General features: G+C 31.2%; 1 pseudogene; it reads right to left on the bottom strand.

The window, feature by feature from the left end:
* Positions 1-6,291: 6,291 nt before the first annotated feature.
* On the bottom strand, positions 6,292-6,392 carry LOC144371559 (U6 spliceosomal RNA; annotated as a pseudogene).
* Positions 6,393-17,849: the final 11,457 nt, after the last annotated feature.

Below are 17,849 nucleotides of genomic sequence, written 5' to 3' on the forward strand. Positions count from 1 at the left end.
GGTAAGTTAAAACACATTTAAAATAATCCTGCATTCTTTAAAGCAAGCTGTGGCATTCAGGGACATTTTTGTCTGTCTATGGTTGAAGGCACTTTTAATCTACTGTGGAACCAGCTTGAGTAATTTAAGAAGGTTGTATACCTCAGCTATGTTTAAGGTCTGATCATTTCTCTTCCTTAAAACATCTAGTGCAAGTCAACGGGCATACAGTCTGGCTTCTTTCTTTGATATAGTATAATTCTACAAAATAAAATGCATGACTGTATGTTGGTAGAGGGAATTAACTTCCATATATAGTTAATCTGTATGCATTCTTTATAATATGTTCTTCTATGCAGAAGAGAAGAAAGAAGTCAATTTTCTTTCATTTAATGATAATTTTTATCAATTTGTGTTTTAAACATGAATAAGCAACAGTAAGTCTTTGGGTATTAAAATATCTCCTATCTAAAAGTGAAGATAACATGTGGCCTAATCTATTACTTGGAGTCCAGGGAACCACTTAACCTGAAGGTAATATATGTTTCCCTCCCATTACTTTTTGGTAAGGAGCAGTCTGCCCTTTTTGATTTATAGTTCTCATAAGAAAATTAATATAAATCATGGTTAGTTTTAGACTCAAATAATTTACATATTGAATAATATATTCATAAAAAGCATGAGAAAATAACTATGTATCAATATTATTTATGTATTTGACACATTTGTATAACAGGGCTTTATTTTAAATGAATCTTATGAAAATATATTTACAAGTTAGATACCATTTTAGAACACCCTTTTATTTTCTAAATTGATAACCTTATTTTTTATTTTATTTTATTTTTTTTGCCTATGCCCCATTTCTAGGTTCTACCATCTAGAAAAGTTGGCCAGGTTAACAATTAATTTCATTTTGCTCAAATGCAACCTTACCTTTCCTTATCTAGGGACTATTTCTTGACCTTTGCAATTTGTGATTCTTCAAGAAAACTATTGAGACTCACTCATATGTCACCCACTATTACAGGGGCTTTAATATCCTTCAGACTCCTCATACCAATGAAGGATGGGATCCAGTGGATAAGACACTTCCCCTATGTTTCTGCAGAAGACGCATCTGATTGTATTGTCTTATCAACTCCAGCCACCTACAGAGGTAGCTAAGCCAATAATGTGTTGTACTGACTTTTTCTCCTTTTCATCATCCTGTCATTTTGCTACATGGGACAGTATTTCTTAAAAAACAAAACAAAACATAACAAAACAACAACAACAAAAAAAACAACAATAAAAAAACACTTCATTTTAGACTTTACTGAAACTGGTTTTTAATCTGGAGCTGGACTGCCTTGGTTCAAATTCTGGCTCTATTTCATAGTAAAAGTTTCTTTAAAATGTTGTTGGTGTCTTTTGTGCCCTTGTTTTCTCATATATAATAGAGGTGTTATTGTATACTAGCAGCAATATTTAAATTTAAAATTCTCTAATATGTGTAAATGACTGAGAATAGTTTATGCCTATAGGTAGCCATGATTCATGTTAGGTAATAAAAAATAATTATTGGCTGGGATTGTAGCTCAATATTTTATTGCTTGCTGAGAATGTGCAAAGCTTTGATTTAAATATATAACCCACAAAAAGTTATATTTTAAGAATTCTCATGGTCTCACAAATTATATGTAGCAAATCTTTTCATGATTTTTTTTCTTATTTAAAGTAAATGCTACTCTGTACACACTTCAGGCTCATTTTCTTTCATGAAACAATTTATTTTGACCTAAAATAAAATTTTAGATTGTCTTTTATCTTAACTCTTATTCCTTTTGAAAGCTCTCTGCTACAAAAATAACTTACTAATACATTTTATACTAAAATGACTTATTTTTGTGCAATGTCTCAAAAATTGTGAGTAAAAGTTTTAATTTGACTAGCTGCATGAGTTAGTTATTGACACATGGATTTCACTAGAAATTAAGTTGTAAGGTTTATTCTGTCATAATTTACTTTAACATAATAATTTGCATGTTTGTGTAGGTATTTGTATATATGAAGAAAATGACAGGAAGCGCTAAAAGTTCAAATGACTATGTATACTGATGACATATTTACTTACTGTGTTGACTGCAAAAATTATTCTAATTCACCTAATGAGGCAAATGTATCTTCCTCCTTCTTGAACTTTGCTCAGCCTTATAATTTACTGTATTCAATAAAATGGAGCAGAATTAATGGTGTGTCACATCCAAGTCTAGCCCAAGAGACCTGATACTTTTCCACTCTGAGAGTATTGTATCAACTGTACTGCTGTAAATAAGAAAATGTGTTTAAAACAGGTGTTCCAGGCAGCATCACCAAGACAAACAAATGGCAAATGGTCTTTCCTTCCCCAATGTATATCGACCATGCTGACCTAAGAAACACTAGTTAGATCAGCAATGATCAACCTAGTGTTGTGCAAGAAAAATGAGAAAAAGAAAGAAAAAAAAAGCTTTTAACATAATATTTAAAATAATAATAAACTTTAATCAATTTTATAATTTTCAGGCCTATTGAAGTACAATATGCAAAGAATTAAATTTACCCATTTTAGGTGTCCAGGTCTATGCATTTCGACAAATTTATATAACTATATATCCACTATCATTATGATACTACAGAGTATGTTAATCACTCCAAAGTGTTTCCTTGAGTCCATTCATAATCAAACTTTCTACCACTATCAATGCTTTCATCCCTGCCCATTATTGATCTATAATCTGGCCAAATAGGTGTGATTTTTCTAAAATTTTTAATAAATAAAATCATATAGAATATAGAATTTTGGGTCTAAGTTCATCCAGAAGATTATTTTGAGATTTATCCATGTCATAGTATGAATAATAGCTGATTCCTTTTAATGCTGAAAAAGTATTGTATTATATGAATACATAAAAACTTATTTTCTATTAAGATTATTGAAGGACCAGATGCATTGCCTTATTGTAAGCATTTACCATTGTAAATGTTTTCATTTGATTAGGTAAATTGTGGCATATCACTGTGGTTTTAATTTTCCTCTCTAATTACAACTGATAGAAAACATTTTCACAAGTGTTTATCTTAACTCCATCACTTATATAGTGAGTAATTTTTCATATTTATAGATAAATTTTTATTATGCTATTTCTTTCCCTGTTAGTGATTTTTTTAGGTCTCTTTGTATATACTAGTTATTAAATGTGTTTGACAAATATTTTCTTTGAGATTATAGTTGACCTCTTCTTTTTTATTACTTTTGGTTAAAGAGCAGAAATTTGCAGGCAGGAGACAGCTCAGTGGTAGAGAGTTTACCTCGCCTGCATGAGACCCCTGGTTAGATCCCCAGTGCGGGAGAGGGAGCAGAAAGTTTTTTCATTAAAAACTCATTGCTTTATCTCAGAACACAGAGATATGTGTAAAATAAATTTTTGGAAAATATTGATGATAATGAAAAAATTAAAAAAATAAAGTTTATACCTAGAGCTAGAAATGTGCTTTATTTAGATAGGTTTAATATTTTTTCTTCTTGTAATTTTAGTACTACAGTTTTTAGATTCTTAAAATTTTTTTAATAGACCTTTATTTTATTTTTTATATGTAGTGCTGAGAATCAAACCATGGCCTCATGCATACCAGGCAATTGTGGTACTGCTGAGCCCCAGCCCTGTAGTACTAATTTTTCCCCTATTTTATTTAAATTTTATACAATACACTTTTAGAATCCCTCCAGATGAATCTTGTCTCTCAAGGGAAAAAAAAGTAAGATTTTTGAGATTTTATGCTTTAGTAGGCATTTATTCATGTTTAGTAACATCTTTAGAACACTGTCATTTCTGTTATTTCTGAAAGTCCTTTCTGAATTTATGCACATAACTTGTCAAATCTTAGAAAACACTTTATGTACCTTTTCTAATTATATCCACACACCAGCCTTGAAGAGGGCACACTAATACCATTCTCTTCCTACTCTTGTCAGATAAAAGTTGAGTTTAATTCATAAAAATGGGACATGGGGCTGTTATAAAGAGAAGCCCAGCCTTCTACTCTGCTTTTCAGTGTTCTCCCTCATACTATAAGTTATTCATGTATCACACCACAAAGTTTTCCAACATTACATTGTGAGGAGCTATGTAAAAGAAGCCGGTCACTAAAGGCTATATTCTTAGTGTTTTGTATAAAATCCATATAAAATTCTAGAAAAGGCAAAAACAGAGTTAACCTGCTGGCATTTCACTGGTTGCCTAATAGTGAGTCTGTGGCCATAAACTGAGGGCAAGAGGGAGCAAACACATAGAGCTTTCTGGTGCTCACAGGAGTGCTCTGAACCTTGGTTTGGTGGGAGTTAAGTGACTGTTTCCCCCAAATCACTGGGTTGTACATTTAAAATGAATGAAAATCTTTGGATATTTGCTAAACCTCATAGAGCTTAACAGGTAAACATCAGAAATCTATTATCTCTATATCATTCATATAAACATAATGTTTTGTTTAATTTTTTTACATTATTTTTACCCTCTGTGCTTAACCAATTAACATTTTCCTGTGTTGCTTTTAGATTTCCTGCTAACAGGCTGAGCAGGTTGATGAACATGTAGAGAGGCATGTGTTTTCCCCCACAAGACCTGATGCACACATCACCAGGGCACAGTTATGTTATTTAGAACATAGATGAAGGTCACATTTCTTCTTTGCGGAAAGTAAATGGAAAATGTACCTTAAAAGAGTACCTGGCAGTTAATGCTTCATCTTTAAGATTAGTTTACTAGGCAAGGACAAAAGCCAAAAAATGTCTACTTTATCACAAACATTTTAGTTTGTTAACAAATTTCTAGACGTTCAATCATGTTTATTTTAAAATAAGAAATTGTGAGTGCTTTGGACAATGTGTTGAAACACCATAAAACAAGATTTTGAAAGAAGGTAAATGAAGCATGCACAAATTTAGGTTCTCCAGTTTGAAAAATATTTAAAATATAGTATATTTTATCAATGAAATTAGAAACCATCATGTTAAGTTAAAGAAGTCAAACTCAGAAGGTCAAGAGTCCTGTTTTCTCTCCTATGTGGAAGTTAGAGAAGAAAAAGAAAAAGAAAGGTAGGGATAGATCTCATGGAAATCAAAGTGAGATTAGCAGAGGAAAGAGAAATAGGGGAGGGAGGAAAGTGCTGAGGAGTGACATTGAACAATGTATGTTATCATATTGTGTACATGTACAGATAGGTAACAATAAATCCCATCATTATATGCAACTGTAATGCACCAATAAAAACATGGAAAAAATTTAGGTTTTCTTTCATTGTTTCTTCTTATCCCCAGGTTTGTAAATAAATTGAAATAATCATTTATTAGACAAATAAAATCTGTTCATGTAATACTATTTAGTTTTTGATATTAATATTAATACCACTCTAAAAATATAATGAAAAAGTATAAATACATAAAATGTTAAAATAGCAAAATAAACACAAATCTAAAATCCAGTTTCAACACATTACTATATTTTTTCTAAGTCTAAATCAATGTTCTTTCCAATGCCCCGTTATAGATAAATTTTCTCTCAAATTCTGAATATAACATCCATAGACCCCTCTGATATTTATAAAAAAGATACTTTTAAAAATCATGATTTCAATATTTTATACCTTCAAGTAATTATAATTTTGTTATAAAATGTGCTCTTTCTCAAATTTTCTTCAATATCTCCTCAAATTATTAACTTAAGGTTAATAATTTGTTTGAAATTTGTTTGATTCAGGAAACTAATTATGCTCATCACATTTTATTGGTATAGCTTTAATTATTTTCAATTTATAAGCTTACTATGTTGTTTCCTCCACCTAACGTTTTATTTAGTAAAAAAACTCAGTGCATTAATCATAAAAAGTTTTGCATATTCAGGAATTTTTCTCACTTCATCTTTTGTGTAACTTAAAGTGGCATGTAGATACTTTTATTTCTGTGAAAAAGTAGTTCCATGTTAGAAGGCTGATTTAGGTTATATCTTACTTTTTGTAAGTGTACTTAATAGGAAGAGCTGTATGCTTTTGTTTTTTACATCAAAAGAATATCATATTTGTTTTCATTATTATTACTAAAAATATGATCACTGAAAATAATTTAAGATGTCCTTGTATTCCTTTTTACTTTCTCTCTCTCTCTCTCTCTCTCTCTCTCTCTCTCTCTCTCTCTCTCTCTCTCTCTCTCTCTATATATATATATATATATATATATATATACATATAATTTATTAAAGTACACATTGTAGGAAATTTATTATTTCAAGAATTCAGAATGATAGAGAATCCTTCGCAAATTTTCATGTTGTCCTTAGGCAGGAGCCATACTAATATCTGTTTTATTTCAAATTTTGTTATGTGCTGGCATAGCAACACCTTACCTTTCTCTTTACTCTTAGGGTATACATGACTGTCTTGCTTGTCTATACTGCAAAATTTTTGAATTGTATACTCTTATTTAATGAGTAGATGTGATGGCCTTTAATATTTTTTATTAAAAGAAATATTTCAAAATACAAATTTTGAAATTTGTCAATTTGTTTTTAATGTTTATTTGTCATGAATTTTTCACAAATTATATGTGATTAAAATCATTAATTTTATCTTTTATTGCTTCTATTCTTTGAGTTACAGTTAAAATCTGCATGTTTGTAATCTCAGGTACTCTGGAGTCTGAGGTTGAAGTGTTACAAGTTCAAGCCCAACCTGAAAAATTTAGCAAGACCCTTTCTTGAATAAAAAGGGCTTTAGTTCAATGGTAAAGCACCCCTTGGGTTCAATCATCTTCACTGAAAAAAAAAAGAAAAAATTTTTGCCCTACTTTTGTAATTTTTGATAAATTACTCACATTTTCTTGTAACATTTGTGTGTACAATATGAAAATAATTTTGTTTATTATCATAATTATACCTTTATCCCAACACCAATTATTATTAAAAGTATATTTTTTCTTACTGGTATCTGATGTTACATGTTTAATATACTAAAGTTCTGTTTGCAAATACATTCACTTCCAGCATTTCCATTCTGTTTTATTTATGCATAAATATAAAAAATACACTTATTGGGCCAGCTAACCCATGCCTCTTTCATGATTTTTCAGTGTTTCCTTATTTTTGTTTGTGTCCTTCCACATAAACATTAAAATGCACTTTTTTTTAGCTCCAAGAAAAAAAAAACACAATAATGGTATTTTCATAGCAAGTATAAGAATTTATAAACTGAAAAATCTTATTGATATTTTTATCCAAGATTGGTCTTTAGTTTCCTTTTAGTGGAATTTTATCAAATTTTATAATTAATATTGTAGTTACCTCATAACTAGAATTTTAAAGGATTTTTAAAAAATTCTATGGAATTTTTGAAGTTGTGTTAGAATTGTCTTTAGATTATTGACTTGTGAAAGCATTTGGAACTGTAGTCAAATCATTTTGCCATAACATGTCTTGATTTGAACTGCATGTGAAAGTTTCCTCAGACTCATGAAGTTCCTTTTTTATATGAATCTATAATTCTTATTTTATTTCAGAAAGAAATTATCTATAAATACTTTATTCTTTGCTTTTCTTTTGCTTTCATTTTTGTCTTTCATAAATATACTGGAACTATTTTATCTTTTTTTCTACAATTTTGCCTCTCATTTTATGTCCTTCTATATTTTTTCTCTATTTAAATTTGAATTTTGCATTTTCTATTCCTTTTGTTATAAAATATGATATATATTTTTTTCCATTGCTTAGTTTTGTCTTCATTTCTGAAATTATTTGAAATAGATTTATAAATCATTTCTGGCCTCTGAAATGAAACCTCTATTTTAAAACTCTCTTTCATTGACTTTTATTTTTTTATAGTTCAGATTTATTCTTTGTTTAGTGCATTATTTTATTTAGTTGTTTTGGAATATTAAACTAGGGATTTAAATTTTTGGTCAGGCAATCATGACATGTTGATATCTCTTTGCTGTCTTCAAGAAGTTTATCCTATTCTTAATTTTTTTTTTTTTTTTGGTACCAGAAATTGAACTCAGGAACAGTTGGCCACTGAGCAACATTCCCAACCCATCTTTTTTTTTCTTTTAATTTTATTATTATTATTATTATTATTATTATTATTATTATTATTATTATTTTGAGAGAGAGTCTTTTTAAGTTGTTCAGGACCAGGCTAAGTTGCTGAGGCTGGCTTTGAACTTAGGGTCCTCTTGCCTCAGCCTCCAGAGCTGCCCAGCTGTTTGTAGTTTTCTTTTTACATAGAATGAGTCTGCATGGAATTCAAACACATCCTATTATGCTATAAATTATGAGTTTTCTTATATTTTCAAAATTACCTTCTTGTGAATGAGGATTTTTTAAGAAAATTTTCTAACTTTGTAGCTTCAGAGCATTCTGTACCAAAGCACCAAATAGTTGAGATACATACTACCTGAGAACCTACTTTGTTTTCCTTCCTTGTTGTTACTAGTATTTTTTGTCTCGGTCTGTCTCTCCCCAGAACTCTGTCATTTTTGTGTTGTTTAATTTGCATTCTATTCCCTAGGTTTCTATTTAGCATGGGCTTTCACCTTTCAAATACACAGCCTCAGCATAACATCCCTGAGGTCCTCTTGAACTCACCCATGAAAAGCAGACAGCACAGCCCCCTCTGCTGCTGTTCAGCAATTTTTCTCAGATTGTTACACCTGATTCTACTTCAGTGTGTCTTTCTTTCTGAATGAATAACTTTTAGCAATTTCGGGGTTCATCAGCATGACAGCTATAAGAAATTATTTTGTCTTTTCTTTATTTTCTCTCATGTAGTTAATTTTATATGCAGGTGTTGATTCTGTTGGTCGTTTGGCACAGCTCAGTGGAATTTTGGGATTTGAAAGGGTTCCTCTTCAGCTGCTATTGTTTAGAACACTTTCAGTATGTTTTGCTATTTGTTTACTTATTTGTTTGTTTCTTTAACATATTAGTTTCTATGTCTGCTTTTTTGGGAGATGCAGGAGATTTAAAAGTGAAACTGCCTTGCTAGGCAGTAAATTTTTTATCAATTTTTTTCTTTTATATATAAAAATGTTTCATTCCTTTCTCTTAAGTAAGAAGTTGCAACAAATATATAGAGGTTTTGTCCAGAGTTTTTGTATTAATCAGGGTACACTTACTTATATGCTGTGTTTACAAAATAGATCCTGAAATCCCAGTGACATAACACAATTAAGGATTATATTTCTTTCTTAAGGTCCAATGCTGATGGGTTGATTTCCTGTAACTAATGACTCAAGAATCATCTTGTCGGATCAGGAGCTTCTCATCAGAGGAAGATTGTTTATGAGATTTTTGCAAAGACTTTTCTCATGTTATTTCTGCTCATATGGCTTTGTCAGAATTGGCCCAAATCTCACAATGAAGGATTGGAAAATATGGTGATCTTTGATAAGCAATAAAATACCTATGCTATATTCTCCCTTCTAGTTACAAAGCTTCACTTCCTCCCACCCACAGGTTTGTCTCCATTATGCTCTGACAATATTCAACTCCTCTCTGAGGGAGGCATCTGTCCCCTAAATTAGAAGCATTAAAAGGAAAGCAGGTCCTACCTCTGACCATGATCAAATCAGTGCTACTGTACTTACTCTATCAGGTAACAACTGAAAAATTACTAACAAAATTAAAACAAAACAAAACAACCACAACGAAAACCCTATGTAGACACCTCAGGGAGACACTGGGGAATCAACAATACAGGCTGAGTGCCCTTGCAAGAAGGGAAGCAAATGAAGTATGCCATCAGGGTGCACCCTGGATTTATCTGTGATAGCAATATCAAAATCACAGGGAAGGTATACAGAACTCAAATAAAAAGTGTGAAAGTTAACAACATCATACCTCTTTTCTGCCCTACTGGCTTGGGTTTTAGGCACAAGATGATAAGAAGGAAAGCACTAAAGGAAGGTGCCACAAGAAAGTATATAAAACTCTTTCTGATCACCTCTCAATAAGCAGAGCTCAAGGATACCAAGCAGAGAACAGCAGAAGAGAACAACGGGAGAGTTGAGTAGAGATATAATAGTTCAAGGTCAGTCTAACATAAGGTACCTTGGTGAAGATCAGGCTTTTGGTTGAGAAATCAGAAAGGTCATGGTGCAGAAACGACTAGATCCTAGAATAAAGATCTACGTGGTAGGAGTAGGCCCCTGAGAATTAGAAAGCAACATCATCCAAGGTCTCTAAAATGTGCCATCATCAATATGTGACATAAAATGCCAAATTACTATCAAAATGAATAACCAAGAATATATAAATATATAAATCTTTCTCATAAGAACAGGCCCAAAATGATACAATTATTGTATTGCTGAAAAAATGGTTGTTCATATTTTCTCATTATACAAAAAGGTAAAGATATGTATATCTCAACTCTTACAAGTGGGATGTATTTATCATATTGTAGTCCATGCCTTAAATTCAGACTCATTTTTGTATCTCTATTTTTATTGCCTGTCATTGATCAAATTGTGTCACCTCAAAAAATAATGTCAAAATCTTAATCCCTGTTGCCTTAGAATATGATTTGTTTGGAAGCTAAGGCAATACAGATAAAATCAATTAAGTTAATATGAGAACACAGGAGTAGTGCTCTTAGAAAAAGAGGAATAAATGTTTAGAAAGCTATGGAGACAGTGATTAGAGTGATGCAGCTATAAGCCAAGGGATGCAGAGGGCTCACCACTGCCATCAGAAATGAGGCACAGAGGCAAGGAAGTGTTTTTCTCAAAGGGACCATGGGCCTGCTGACACCTAGATTTCACATTTTTGCATCTAGAACTGTTAAAATATAAATTGCACTTGTTCTAAGCAATTGGGTTTGTCCATATAGGAAAATAGTACCTCTTTTTCATTCTTAACACTTTCCTTTGTTTTTAATTTGTAATCCTTCATTGTATAGTATATATTTTAATGGGAATTCTTGAATCACTTTTTTTATAAAGTGAGAAAGAATACCTTCATTTTTCCCTTCATCATCCATTCTACAGCATATAAATTTAAGATGTGGTTCGTGCTTCCAGGTGACTTACTATCTTATAGATATCCTAAGACTCATTGCATATCGTTAATGAGAAACATCAGACACTTACATTTTTAATTCTTCAGCAAACCATACCTCTGTAAGATAGTGTTAGGCAAGGTAAATAATAAACATATAAAGTTTAAATCACGATTAAGCTTAAGCTCAAAGAACGCATAGGAAGGATTTCAGCAGATGAAGGAGAGATTTCTGGAACAATGTAAATTGAGCTGTATTATGAAGATAGGCAAATACTGAATGTATCAAAGTCATGAAAACAATTCTAAAGAAAGGTCTATATTTCTTGAACATTAGTAGAATGAAATAATCTCAAAGAGAGTAATCTAGAGATCCTGTGCAAAATTAATTAGAGATAGAAAAAAAGAAATCACAGAAGAGAGTAAAGGAAAGAGTCTTAAAGTTATTTTAGAAAACTGATTATACAAGGCTGGGGTTGTGGCTCAGCAGTAAAGCACTCACCTAGCACATGTGAGGCCCTGGGTTTGATCCTCAGCACCACACATAATTTTTTTTAAAGGGTATTATGTCCAACTACAACTAAAAAAAATAAATATTAAAAAAAAGAAAGAAAACTGGTTATAGAATACAAATCTCTGTTTTTAGGGCCCTAAATAAATGCTACTGAACTAAGAGCATCTGCTAAGTTTTCTGCACTTCTCTTGAAATCCTGATTTCTCTATTGCAGTTTAATTTATCTCTTTCATCTCAGTTGGATTGGAGCCCTTGATGTCTCTTTCAGGTATCTTTTCACTGATAATGAAAGATTTCTAACCTTGGTAGACTTTGAGTAAACTTTGATTGCTAAAGGCACTTAACATTCATGTATATGAGTGTATTTATAATTGTCACTACTAAAATTTACATTAAGGGAATGCCAACCTTGAAATTTACAGATATTAATTTCCTGGCTGTGATAATTTTTCAGACTGTAGTGGCATTCTCACCATTTTCTCTTTTCTTGAGAGTAGTCTAGCTAATAGTGATGAGATAGGTAAACTTTCCTCTTTCTTGATATTTTCGTCCATTGAATTTTACTTTTATTGTCCAAACTTTCCCTTTTAGAAAATGTACCTTTTTTTCTACAGATTTCAAGGGTACTTCTGATAGTGTAATTGATTTTGAGGATTCCATGACCTGATAATTTTATTTAGATTGAAATTTGTAATTTGAGATGTCATTCAAATTGCAGTATCATCAATATAATAGGGCATTTTTTTTGAAAATCCATCATCTTCATTTTTAAACAGTTGGATTTTTGTAGACATTTTCATTTTGAACAAAAAATTATAAAATTGAAGTTTTTACATAAAATATGAGTTTCTGATGAACAGTTCTTTGAGCTAGTTATGCAAATTTAACTCAGAGAAAATAAGCAGGGAGGGTTGAAATGAAAGGCATTTAATGTCCTAAATACACAAATTTAAAATATAATTAATGTAACAGTATAAACTAATATATATTGTAAGTTTTAGAATTACATTTTTTTTCTTTCTACCTGTGTAATATTAGATGAAAATTTGATTTTTATTCTTTATGTAGAGTTCCTCATTACTACTTTTTTACCAAGTGTGTGCAAAAAACACTCTTAGGTTAAATAATTTTTGTCTTTGTATTTGCCAATCATCTATCTCGGAAAATGTAGTGATATTAACATTTGAAAATGTAACTAGAATATTTCCTTTGCTAAAAGATAAAATGTTAAAGGCAGAGATGATACAACATTTTAATAGGCATTAGGATCGCCACGATTTTGCTAAGTTATCTGTTTGGGTAGGTGCTTAATAAATATGTGTCAAGTGAATACATGAATTATTTATATTACATTAATTATTTGTTATCCTTGAATTTGTTTCAACTGAAGGACAATAACCTCTATTAATTTAATTTAATATAAACATTTGAATTAATGAATTTATTGTTATCTCTGAATTTTAAGGAAACTGCATCAATTTAAAATTCTTCCTGTTAAAATAAGTACATGTGTTTCATGGAACTCTTTTTAAATCTGTTTTGTAGATGATCCAATCCAGATTGGCATTCGAAAATGCTTATGAAAAGCTGTGATTTATCTATAATCATCTTATTCATTTAGATTTTGATTAGCAATTTCTAGCTTTTTTCTTTAAAAGTGACAGTTTTAATGGGATTATGATTTAAAATTATAGTGGAGGAGAGTTTTGAGTGTTGATATGTTCTTACAATAACTTGATGGTATTGTGGATGAATATATCTTGTTTTGATTCACAATGTATGAATATTAAGGAAATTCATAGGGAGGAAAAAGACTTTCATGTGGTTTCCTGTCAAAATGATCACTGAAGAGCACCTGTTTGACAAGTTTATACTTTAGTATTTTTGTAAAATATCAAGTTAAAACAGTAGCTCTTAGCCACAGGGGTGTATTAGAATTGCTTGAGGAGCTTTTCAACAACACACTGGACTTCAGGGCAGAAATGACACTCAGCCATGCATAATTGGAAATTTTGCTCTGGTTCTTACTATGCACAGACCCATTAGAACTACTAGAGTATTGGCACATAATGCATGCACTAGAGACAGATATGAATGATTTCTGCTACAATACACATTAGCAAAAATTCATATGACATAAATCCTTTTGTTTCTTGGTTGTTACTGTGGTTATGTTAATAATGCCAACAATCAACAAACTTTAGTGATGCTGGATGTTGTTTTATTAATGATAAATAAGAAAGAGCCAAACTTGAACAACATTTGGAATATCAGTTAACATTAGAAGTTTAGAAATTTTATACATATATGCATGTATGTGTATGTATACATATGTGTACATACTTATATATGCATATATATTGCATGATCTCTTTATTGTCTCAAGTTTTTCTCCTCACTTTCCCTTAGAAATTTTATGATTGTTTTTGGGCTTGTGCCTTCTACTTCTAACCTCCTGAATTTAGTTTCTTCTTTATTTCAAGGAAGTTCTTCCTTCACAGTGGTATTGAACATCCTTCTGTTTAGAAATGTATTTGACCAAATTAACTAATACTTTCAAAAGCATATCTCCCTTCAAAGTAGGTCCTTACATACACAGTCAGTATGCAGTGCAGACTGCAGCAGGCTTTGAGGGCAAATCCTTACTTGGACCTAAGTCTGTCATTGTTAGGCTGAACATAGAAGAATCCAGCATCCACATGTGGTTTCACTGATATCCTTACTCCACAGTAGTACACATAGTTAGTCAGTGATTTATAAAGTAAGACACATCTTTCTTATGATGACTCAAATCTGAGAGAGAGAATGGGAAATAGGTAGGAGAGTGATACAGATGTAGAGTGACACAGCCACAGGAGATTCAAAAACAAGACAGTAGATCTCAGAATTCCCATGTTTAGTGTGAAAATGGATAAGCCTCTTCTACAATTGAGAATTGTTTTCTTTTTGGACATCACCATGCATATATGCTGATGTCCAAAAGAAAAAAAAATACAATTCTTGAAAATGTGTTATGTTATAAAACATTACAATAATAAGTAAGTTTTGTGAATCCAAATAGAGTAATGATATTTTTTTTTTGCTTTGAAGAAATGTAAAAAAATTGGATCATGAAAATGAACACATGTAGATAGACAGGACAGATTGTACCCACAACCTTGGTGGACTTAATGTTCTCCTCAACTTGAGGAACTTCAGATAGATGTCTTCCTGACTCTAGGCCTTTAAGATCTCTTTTCTTAGAATGTCTACTTTAGAAAACTTGCGATTAAAATTATGTCTTTATTATTTGAGAGGTAAATCTTTTTAAAAGCTCTTGCCAGGTTTCCAACCTTGAAGTGTCTTTTTTAAGGACCTCAGAGGCATCGCTTTGAAATGGAATCAAGGAAGATAGGGCTCCTAAAAATAGGAGTCTTGCTCCAATTTATGAAACTATCTTCTGTTCAGAAGAGAGATTTTTTTTCCCTTTTGGGTGAGACCAATTAGCAAACACAAACTACCTAATGATCTGCCCACCCAGACATGAAAGTATTCTCTAGCTCTTTCTCTTTAATGGATTTGGGCTAAAATTTAGTTCTATTCTCTTTCTGCTATTGTGATAATCTTGAATAAAGTCTTTGTTACATCTTTGCAAATTTATTCTGTATGATTTTTTTGCTTTGATAATCCTTTTTTCTTCACCACCAACACCACACATTTTTCCATACTGCTATTTGTGTTAGAATCCATAAAGTGAAAGATGCCAGGATTTCACAAAAGCGTTTTGTTATTAGCATTGTATGTAGTGCTAAGACTCTATGAACAGGATAGTTAATATCTTAAAAGTCATGCATTAGTAGAGTCCCAGGGGAGTAAGAAAGAAGCTCTTTCTTCTGAGGTGGCCATCTTTTTTCCAGAGCTACCCTAAAGAGTATTCCATTATTTTATGAGCAGAATGTACAATTTTCTGTATTTTTAAAAACTGGATTCTAAAGATTTATCTGTACTTCTTTATCCATTTTTTTTTTTTTTTGCAAATGAATCATCATCAAGTCCCCAGAATTATCTGTCCTGATATGAATGAAAGTGCTCATGTTTGGGTAATATATTTAGTCAACAATTTCTAGAGGTGGAAAATTCACACAACAATCACAAAAATTATGGACATAGTGATGAAGATCAAAGCCTTCTGTTATAGCTGGCATATATACTTTCTTTAATGTCTACTTTTTTGTATTTTGGTTAAACAAATTTTCTCAAACTTTCTGCTTATTTATTTCCTATTCTTATTTTTCTGAATTGGGAGAACTTCTGATCGTACAGTTGTTTGAAGGTTAAGTGGAAGGAAACTACTTAGATACTTATGTGAGAGGAAAAATTTCAGCTCTTCAAAGTTCCTGAACAAAGAAGAAAGCTAAAGTTAAGGAACAATTCCCTATAAAATAACAAATATTTTGTTTGTTATTTACTTTCTAAAGTTTAAATTTTTATATTAATGTAGACTTTTTTCCTTCTTTCATACAAGATATAAAGCTTCCTGGATAGAGGATGTACTAATGACCCACTTCAAATTGGTTTCACTTTTTAAACTCTAGTGCAAATCATTTCATATGGATGTTTTCTTTCTTTGTGCTATATAATTTACTAAAGATTGATAAATGATGACTATTTTAGAAAATAATTGTACATATTTCATGCAGATACTGTGTGTTATATATTCCCAGAGAGTGCCTGGTGAAAAAAGGAATAAATAGGTGAATTTAGGCTTCTTTATCTTTTCACATTGTTTAGATAGATAGTTATGTTTTGGGGTTTGTTGCTTGTTAATATAAAAATCATTCAACTTTTAATCATAATTCAATCAGATTCTATAATTATTGTTATATTTGTGTGTTTCAAATTTTAATCCTTTTGAGGGTTTTGGAAATTTAAAGAGATAGGTGAATCATCTCTTTCATCTTACTAACCTAGATATTGAGGCTCAGAAGTTTGAGAAAGAACAATAGTTGTAACTTTGGGGGAATGGTATCCTCAAATCATTGTTTGAACACCTATTTAACCTTAGTGTTTTCTCCTAAGGGGATTTTGTTTGTTTGTTTGTTAATTTTGTCAATTTTCCTAGCATATGACAGTGTATTATTCATATTAGAGTTAATATATTGTTTAAAATAAGGTATTATTGAAGTAGTTAAAATAATTGAGTTTTCCACAGGATTTATCTTTTAATTAATTTTCCTATTAACATTAGCAATTGGTGTTATTTGTAATAGTGATTTTCTAGATATCTTAGAAAAACAATGTGATCTAATCAAAAGTGTTTAGAAGAGATATAAGTTACTGTAAGGTAGGGTCAGCGTCTGTGAAGGCCCACTGATGAGCGTCTCTTATGCTGGGCCCACCTCTGGCACCAGATATCCAGTAGAAGACCAGATAGCCAAGGTCTTGGCCTTCAAAATAAAATAAAATCTAAATGGAGAATGTATAATATACTAGAAAGCAGGTAGTGAAAATACAATTTTATATTTGGAAAAATGCTAAGAAAATTATGTTTTGGAAAGTAGCTATTTCAGATATGACACACAGAGAACAGTTCTCTAAGGAGATGGAAAAGTTGAACACAGAGAAGTAAGGAAAAAACAAATGATGGAAGGATTTGTTGATCCACTTATTGTTTGAGCAGAGACAAATCCATTCTTGTTTTTTTTTTTTTAAATATGACTGCCTATTGTATGGTGAGTAGAGTGTGTATGAGTTTGGATTGTGCTAGGAACGTGTAAGTTCAAGAACCAGGGAAGAGGCTCTTGCAGTCTCTGCTGAAAAAAAAGATATTAGCTGGAATGAAGGAAAAAGTGATGTATTAGTAATAATTTATTAGATTCTGATTTTGCTAAAGGGTCCTGAATCAATTAGATCTGACACAAAGGTGGAGACAGGGATCAATCATAACTTCTATAGTTTCCTGATGTCAATTGGATAAATGGTGGTATATTTTAATAAGATGTAGAAACCTATATAAAAGTAGGTATCACTGGAGTACACACAAATAAAATTGTGTTTTTGAATGATGAATTTAGAAAATTTGCTAGTTAAAGTGTTTAATAAGAGTCTGGAGCTTGAATGAAGTGTTAGGGCTTGAGATCCAACTTTCTGGGGTAGGTAGCCATTGTGGGTTGGTATTTAAATCCAGAGGATGAACTCACCCAGAGAATATCCTGACATAGAGAGAAAATGTACTCCTATTCAAGTTTAGAATTTACATACTCATATTTTATAAAAATATTATAACATACCATTGAGGTTGTTTTGTTTTGTTC

The sequence above is a fragment of the Ictidomys tridecemlineatus genome, chromosome 16, assembly GCF_052094955.1.
Source record: "Ictidomys tridecemlineatus isolate mIctTri1 chromosome 16, mIctTri1.hap1, whole genome shotgun sequence".
Classification (NCBI taxonomy): Eukaryota; Metazoa; Chordata; class Mammalia; order Rodentia; family Sciuridae; genus Ictidomys; species Ictidomys tridecemlineatus.